Source organism: Chrysemys picta, chromosome 13, assembly GCF_011386835.1.
Source record: "Chrysemys picta bellii isolate R12L10 chromosome 13, ASM1138683v2, whole genome shotgun sequence".
NCBI lineage: Eukaryota > Metazoa > Chordata > Testudines > Emydidae > Chrysemys > Chrysemys picta.
Window position 1 is genome coordinate 2,825,154 of NC_088803.1, and position 8,112 is coordinate 2,833,265.

The 8,112-nt window shown below is 45.5% G+C and overlaps 1 long non-coding RNA gene across 2 annotated transcripts; it reads left to right on the forward strand.

Annotated features, from left to right (window-relative positions):
* The first annotated feature begins 258 nt into the window (after positions 1 to 258).
* On the forward strand, positions 259 to 7,654 carry LOC135975418 (uncharacterized). Of its 2 annotated transcripts, none has more exons than XR_010592438.1 (2): positions 259 to 787; positions 4,413 to 7,654. It is a non-coding gene; the product is annotated as an uncharacterized LOC135975418 (long non-coding RNA). The 2 variants fall into 2 exon arrangements; XR_010592439.1 differs by having other exon boundaries at positions 4,428 to 7,654.
* Positions 7,655 to 8,112: the final 458 nt, after the last annotated feature.

The following is an 8,112-nucleotide window of genomic DNA, read 5'->3' on the forward strand; positions in this document are numbered from 1 at the left end:
ATAGACTACAGGGGAGATGTTTGTTTCTCAGTCCGGGGCCGTTGCCGTCAATGGGAGCAGGACTCTCGGAGCCAGACTGCAGGACCCCTGCTCACCATTGCTCAGCACCTCTCCCCATTCACAGCAATGGGTCCACTTGTGTGACCAGCTGCCCACCAACACCAGTAAAGTTTGGACAACCTGGTCCTACGTTCTTTACCGTTCAATTACCAGACACAGCAAGGGCCAGATTCTCAGCTGACCTTGAAGTCATGTGGAAGCAGAGAAAAGAACTGACAGAAGGGAACTGTAATGCATGACGTTTGTTAGCAAGAGTCAGGCTAACTGTAACCCTGATAACGCGAGATTTGTAGAAGCGAGGATTGTGTGAGGCGGGTGAGAAAGAACTGTGTAAGAAGTCATGATGACCTCAGCATAGATAAAGTGTAGAAGACCTTGTGTAGATAAGGAATAGAAAATAATTGTATGTTGGCAAGAGTCAAAACAAGTGAGGAAATGAGATATCAGGATGGCCTATGTATAAACAAAATGCAGCTGTCCCTCATTATTTCTGTAATGAAAGGTATAAATGCTTGCTGTAATTAGTTACCGGAGAGAGACCTGCTTTGCTCTCTCCTCTGCACATGTGAGAGTTAATAAAGCTCTGACTTGCTGTACCTAAACAAAATAGTGAGAACTCAGTTTTTCTCCGACAATTTGGGGGCTCGTCCGGGATGGCAACGCCCACTGAGGCAACGGCAGCTGCTACGGATCGTTCCCCTTCGAACCCCATGGCGCCACAATAGAGGTAAGAGACCTTTTGAAATCTCTATTGGGGTGTCGGAGGAGGACTGTCCGTGGGGCCGTCTGCCCCTGTTGGGCTCACGCCATCCGAACTTATTGACTGTGCAGCAAGGTCAGATGCTAAGCGGCGTAATAGGGGAATTGTTTGCCGCCCCCTGTAAGCATATGCTAGGTGCATAGGGTTTGCACCTGTGTTGAGGAGTTGTTACTGCCTCAAGAGGGGTTTTTACCGCCTCAAGTGATGCATCAAGGTACTTGGGAATAGTACCTGGAGGTACTCAGGAGTAGTACCTGGTATAAGGCCTTGGTATGTTGGAGTGTGTGTGTGTGTGTGTGTGTGTGTGTGTGTGTACACAGTGTGAATTGAGTGTTACCGGAAGACGCCCAGAGTACTCTGCGAAGTCCTTTGGCTCGTGACCAGAACTACTCTAACGCAAGCCCGGTAACTAGAGGATCTTTAGGAGATCCGACCCATGTAGGTTGACTCGGCCTGGCATCGTCCGGCGAGGAGGCTACCTGGGTCTAGGAGTGTGTGCACCCATCTTCCCTCCCCTTTTCCTCTCCGTGTGAGCCACTGACAGTCTGACCATCTCACTGGATGCAACAGAGTAAGCGGCGCTTTCTCTCTGAGATTAGCCGACGCTCTTTGCTGAAGGGAGGTGTAGGGGGTCATGGCTATCCTCGTTAGTCACTCCTGTGTGAATACCCTGTAGGGAGAGTCCTTAGTTTATGAGCCGCTAGCGCGGACAGGGCATCCTTCCCCTTTGAGTGTGTGATTGGAAAATGGGTGGGGGACAGTCTAAATCTTCCCTTTCACCCCCTAAGGGTACCCCAGCTTATTTCATGTACGTACATTATGGCCCGAAAACCTGCAGGTATTTAGATAATTGGAATCTTTACACGCGTGCAAATCCATCTAAACAATGTCCACTAGAAGGTACCTTTGATTTAGACAAACTTAAATACCTTAAAGAAACTCTGGCTTCACCAAAAGCCTCTGATACACAGTGGGAGCAATTTGTCTGTTGGTGGGAGGAAGCAACAAAGCGACTCCACGAGTCTCGAGTGCGGAGTCTAAAGGACTCCCAGGAAAAGTTAAAAGCCCAAGTGCAACATTTACAGCTTAAATGCAAGGCATCCAGCTGTCTACCCCCTAGAGCGATTCCTTCTGCTCCTGTGTATCCTAATCCCGTTCAAGCAATTCCTTCTGCTCCCCTTTATCCCCAATTAGTTAGATCTGACAGTGAGGAGGAAACTGCTGAGGATATTTTAGATTTCTTCAGTAACATTCAGCAGCAGCAGCAGCAGCCCGTGCTGCCTCCTCCCCCTGCACAGCATGGGTCTGCTAACGAATCTCACCCGGCAGTGCCAGTTTCACCACCGCATGTATCAGCTGCACACATTGTTCTCTCTTCCCCTGGGAGAGAAGCCTCCTCTTCACCACAAAGAGGTGATTCTGAGCCTCCCAGTAGCTCCCCTGATTCTAATCCCTCTGAGGAAAGTACCTGTTATCTTACTAGAAGTGTGGCACATGCACTCCAGGTTCCTTTAAGAGGCCTGGAACTATTTCTCAAATGCGTACTTTTCTTGGCATGACTGGGTACTGTAGACAATGGATTTTAGGCTATGCAACAATGATTAAACCCTTACAGGATCTGACTAAGTCAGGTACCCCTGAGCCTCTTCCTTGGTCTCCAGAGGCTGAACAAGCTTTTGTTGCTATCAAGCAAAGTCTGTCCAGTGCACCAGCCCTGGGACTTCCTGATTATGCTAAACCATTCACTCTTTTCTGTCATGAGCGTAATGGGTTTGCTTTGGCTGTATTAACGCAAAGGCACGGAGACAAACACCGTCCCATTGCTTATTACAGTACTGCCCTAGACACTGTGGCAGCTGGATTTCCCCCTTGCCTGCGTGCTGTAGCTGCAGCAGCTCTTGCTGTTCAGGTATCTGAATCTATTGTCTTAGGATCTCCTTTGATTGTTGCTGTCCCTCATGCTGTGGCTGCTCTCTTGTTAAAATCTAAGACACAGCATCTATCCACTTCTCGTCTTACAAAATATGAGCTTGTCTTGTTGTCTTCATCTCATATCACTTTGGCTCGTTGCCCTGTTCTAAATCCTGCCTCCTTGTTGCCTGGGCCCGAAGACGGAGACCCACATGACTGTGTGTCTGTGACATCGGTTCTCTCTCGTCCAAGAGATGATTTACTAGATGTGCCTTTGCAAAATCCTGATCTTATTTACTTTGTAGATGGTTCGTGCTTGCGAGATTCTAAGGGCAAATTGGTTGCTGGTTATGCTGTGTGTTCTGCACATGCTGTTATTGAAAGTGCTTTCCTTCCTTCTGTGTTTTCTGCTCAAGTGGCCGAACTTGTGGCTTTAACTCGAGCCTGCATTCTAGCTCAGGATCAAGCAGTTACAATCTATACAGACTCTCGTTATGCTTTTGGAGTGGTACATGATTATGGGTTGCTCTGGAAGTATAGAGGTTTTCTTACATCCACTGGTTCTCCTATTAAGAACAGTCTGTATGTCTCTGCTCTTTTAGATGCTCTTTTATTGCCCAAAGCTATAGCTGTCGTGAAATGTACAGCTCACCAGACCCCTCATGATGAAGTTACCCGTGGAAATGCTTTGGCAGACTCGGCAGCCAAAGCAGCGGCCCTTTCTGCACCTCAGGCTGAATATACTTGTGCTTTGATTGAACAGCCTCCACTAGCCTCCCTTGAGGATCTGGCCAAGATCCAGGAAGCAGCACCGGCAGCTGAGAAACGTTTTTGGAGTGCTAATGGCTGTATTCTACACCCTGATCATCTTTGGTGTGCCCCAGCTGGTCGCCTGGTTGCACCGAAGATGCTAATGCCCTATCTTGCTCGTGTATACCACGGAATGGCTCACGTGAGCAAAGGGGGGATGGTTGCTGCAGTTAACCGAGATTGGTGTGCATTCGGGTTCCCAGTCATTGCACATCACTACTGTCAACAATGTGTGATTTGTCAGCAGCATAACATTGGTAAAGCTGTTAAAGTTAGGCAGGCAGCTCACCCTCCCCCTTGGGGACCTTTTGTAAATATTCAGATTGATTTTATTCAACTGTCTAAATGTTGTGGCTATGAATATGTATTGGTTTTGGTGGATGTATTTTCAAATTGGGTTGAAGCTTTTCCCTGCAGGAAAGCAGATGCCAGGACTGTTGTGAAAATTCTGCTTAAAGATTTTGTACCACGATTTGGCATCCCTGTGAGTATCAACAGTGACCGTGGAACTCATTTTACTGGACAGATTGTAAAAGAGTTATGTGCAGCTTTGCAGACTCAACACAACCTTCACTGCCCCCACCACCCGCAGTCTGCTGGAACAGTGGAACGCCAGAATGGAATTCTGAAAAATAAACTGGCCAAGATTTGTGCTGAAACAAACTTGAAGTGGCCAGATGCCCTTCCTCTGGCACTAATGAGTATGAGGGCCACTCCCAATCGAAAGACTGGACTCAGCCCTCATGAGATTCTGACAGGGCGCCCGATGAGACTACCAACTGCGCCCCCACTGACCTTAGCTCAGATGGACATTCATTTAATGGATGACACAATGCTTAAGTATTGTCAGACACTAATGAAATGTGTTAAGTCTTTCTATACACAGGTGAAAGAAGCACTACCCAAGGATCCTGTGCAGCCCTGCCATTCGCTGGAACCAGGAGACTGGGTCTACATAAAGGTCCATCAGCGAAAGACTGCCCTGGCTCCACGCTGGAAAGGCCCTTTCCAAGTCCTGTTAACTACCAACACTGCTGTGAAGTGCCAAGGACTGCCCACCTGGACCCATGCTTCGCACTGCAAAAAGACCCCTCCGCCTGGAGAAGATTCTCCAGCTGCTGATCAGCCTGTTTCTCCTGCTAGCTCTGCTGTGCCTCCTGGACAGCAGGGAAAGAGGACAAGGTGAAGTGCTAGTAACCTCTCCCTTGTCCACTGACAGATCTACTGTGCCTTTGAATTCTTTTACAGGAACCACACCAGTACAGGGTGAAGTGCTAGTAACCTCTCCCCTGTATTATGGTGAATCACAACTGCTTTTGAAGAAGAAAAGAAGAAACACTCGCTCTGCTGAAACCACCAAAGTCCAGAACTTTCTAACTACAAAAGACATTAAGAACTGGCCCTGGTGGAAGAAACGAAGCATTGTTTATTGGCAAGGAGGGAACTGTGGGGAACGTTCCTGGGAATGTGGGGTCCAGTGGTGGGGTGGATTCTTTCCAGGATCAGGGCTTTGTGCTTATGGACAGGTACCTTCAGGATGCACTGCCCTCCCTAATTGGCTTTCAGATGATGAATATCAAAAACGCCTTGCCACTACAAAGAATACACCTACCACTAGTCCCTTGACCCTTGCCACCACCACTGTAACTTATCCAGATACAAACAGTACTACACATTCCAATGAAACTCATTGGCCAAGACTTTCACATCCCAGTGATTTACTGAAATTTTGCTCAGAGAAATTATTCTTTAAAGTTCAAGATAATGTATATGAGCAAACAATTGAATGGAAAACAAATGGATCTGTAGAGATAAAAGTACATGATATCACTACTAGTGAACCCCAAGAATTAATAACTGCAATTGATGGGTTCTATAGTGAAATAGATATGATGATTGTTCCTGGAATTTGTACTGTGTTAAATGAAAGAGGCCCTTATTGTTATTTGATCACCCAATTAGTGAACAATCAGACAAGCACTCAAAGAGTTTGTTCTGCCACTGGAAATTTTACCTGCATAGAAATTATTCCAGTGACTGATAATGTGACTTGTACCTTACTGCAATACACTCCATCTTATACCATTAATGTTAATGCCTCCCGGAAATACATAAAGGTATTTGACCAACAGATGTGGTATAGCACTACACCAAAGAGAGATGTAGTAGGATATCGATGGACTGTGATTAACACCACACTGGGAACTGTTAAATTTTCATTGCCCTTATCCAGTTTCCAGATTACCTCTACATACCCAAACTGTTCACAAGGGGCTGCCATTAGATTAGCGCAACAGAGGGCTTGGGTTATTTCTTCTAGAAAGAGAAGAGACTTGACCGGATCCCTGTGGGATGGGGCCAATAGTGCAGCAGCAGTTTGGAATATTTTTAAGAATCAGGAACATGATGAGAAATTGGGACAACTAGAGAAGGCCATAGGCCTTGTTTCTGGAGCACAACTAACCCAGGTACAGGCTGGAGTTGGTGAGTTACATGTTATCTCCGCCCTTAGTTCTATGACCCAGAAGTTACTGACAGAGATGGTATTGAATATCACTGAGGCTAGGAAGGCATTGCAGTGGGATCTAGCATGCTCAAAGATTCAGGATTTTTTGAATGACCAGCTAATGGCCATTCGGAATGATCTAGAGCACCAGGCTTGGCCCACTGCCCTTACAGACACGTCAGGAGTACCATCTGATCTGTGGCCATGGAGACATGCTTGGAAACTTTCTGGGTGGAAGTGTGGACGTTCTCAGTGCTCCTTCCAAGCATATGGACCGGTACAGGGGGTGTGGGCTCCCACATACCGTATCCTGCCGGGTCCATGGGGAGGATGCATATGGGATTGGGTAATTCATCGAGACATCTGGGAAATTAGACCACCTGGTATGCCCAATCGATTTTTAGTTAGTGCTCCTAGGATTACACCTGACATTTGGATGGGGTTAGGTAACCTGTGGACATTCTGGCCATTAGAACCCCCACAGCTTCAGTGTACACGTAAACTGAAGCCAGGAGAAGTTGTCACTGTCTATGACTACGTTTGCTGGGAGGGTAGGGGACAAGGAACTACCCTGACAGGACACTTACTCTTCCAAGCTAATGATAGCTGTGTGTATGTTAATGACACCATATCACAAGACATACATTTTAATCTCACTACCACTGCAGGCAATCATATCATTTACTGGCCTGCAGATAGAGTTTTTCAAGTAGCCCTTAGGTTCCAGATACCCTTTAATTGGACTAGCTTACTATCTGATAGATTTCAAAATTTGCTTTCATTGTTACCTGAGATCCAGAAAATCTCTGAGGTACAAGGGCAAATTCACATGCTTCAAAATGTATATCAAGTAGAAAAGTATGCCTTTCACACTGCTTATAGAGTATCCACCTTATGTACTAAATATGATGTATTGTGCTTTATGACAAAGGCTGTACAACAACCCCATTATAGTATTGCTATGGGAATGTTATTGCTTGTATTGTTATTAGTTAGTTTAGGATTATGTTATTGTTGTTGTAAAAGACGTAATAATAGTAATACCTTTCATGTTCATGCTAATCATGCATTGTCATTGCATCCAATCAAAACCCCTAAGGTTGAAGCATCTGATTTAGAATCAGAAGTCCAGGACTTGATGCAAATAGAGATTTGAGAATGTTTGTTGTACTAGAAGTACAAAAGGGGGGGTTGTGGAAGCAGAGAAAAGAACTGACAGAAGGGAACTGTAATGCATGACGTTTGTTAGCAAGAGTCAGGCTAACTGTAACCCTGATAACGCGAGATTTGTAGAAGCGAGGATTGTGTGAGGCGGGTGAGAAAGAACTGTGTAAGAAGTCATGATGACCTCAGCATAGATAAAGTGTAGAAGACCTTGTGTAGATAAGGAATAGAAAATAATTGTATGTTGGCAAGAGTCAAAACAACTGAGGAAATGAGATATCAGGATGGCCTATGTATAAACAAAATGCAGCTGTCCCTCATTATTTCTGTAATGAAAGGTATAAATGCTTGCTGTAATTAGTTACCGGAGAGAGACCTGCTTTGCTCTCTCCTCTGCACATGTGAGAGTTAATAAAGCTCTGACTTGCTGTACCTAAACAAAATAGTGAGAACTCAGTTTTTCTCCGACAGTCAATAGCTCCCCCCCCACCCCCCAGCCCCATCTCACAAGTTGCCTGTTGGCCATAAAGTCTTGCAGCAACATAATCACTCGTTTGGGTACTCACCTTCGAGGCTGGGGGTTGAAATGTTGCACGGCTCGGACACGAGGATTGTTGGAGCAGGAGATGTGAAATCTAAAAGAAAGACAGTAAACTGCTGGGACATTGCACTCCATATGTTTGATGGAAATAGGCTTAGGAGTGTGAATCTGATGTAACTGGAAAATGCTTTATTCAAAAGGTCTCTTGTAAGTTATCATAACGAAGGTTATAACCTACAGAATATATTCCTTCTATTTGTGTGCATGGATCATTCTTGTATCTGAAGCTAGAAATAAGAAGTATAGCTCTGAGGTCCTATTGTAATTATGTAAAGTGTGGGCCCTTAACGGTGGTTTAGA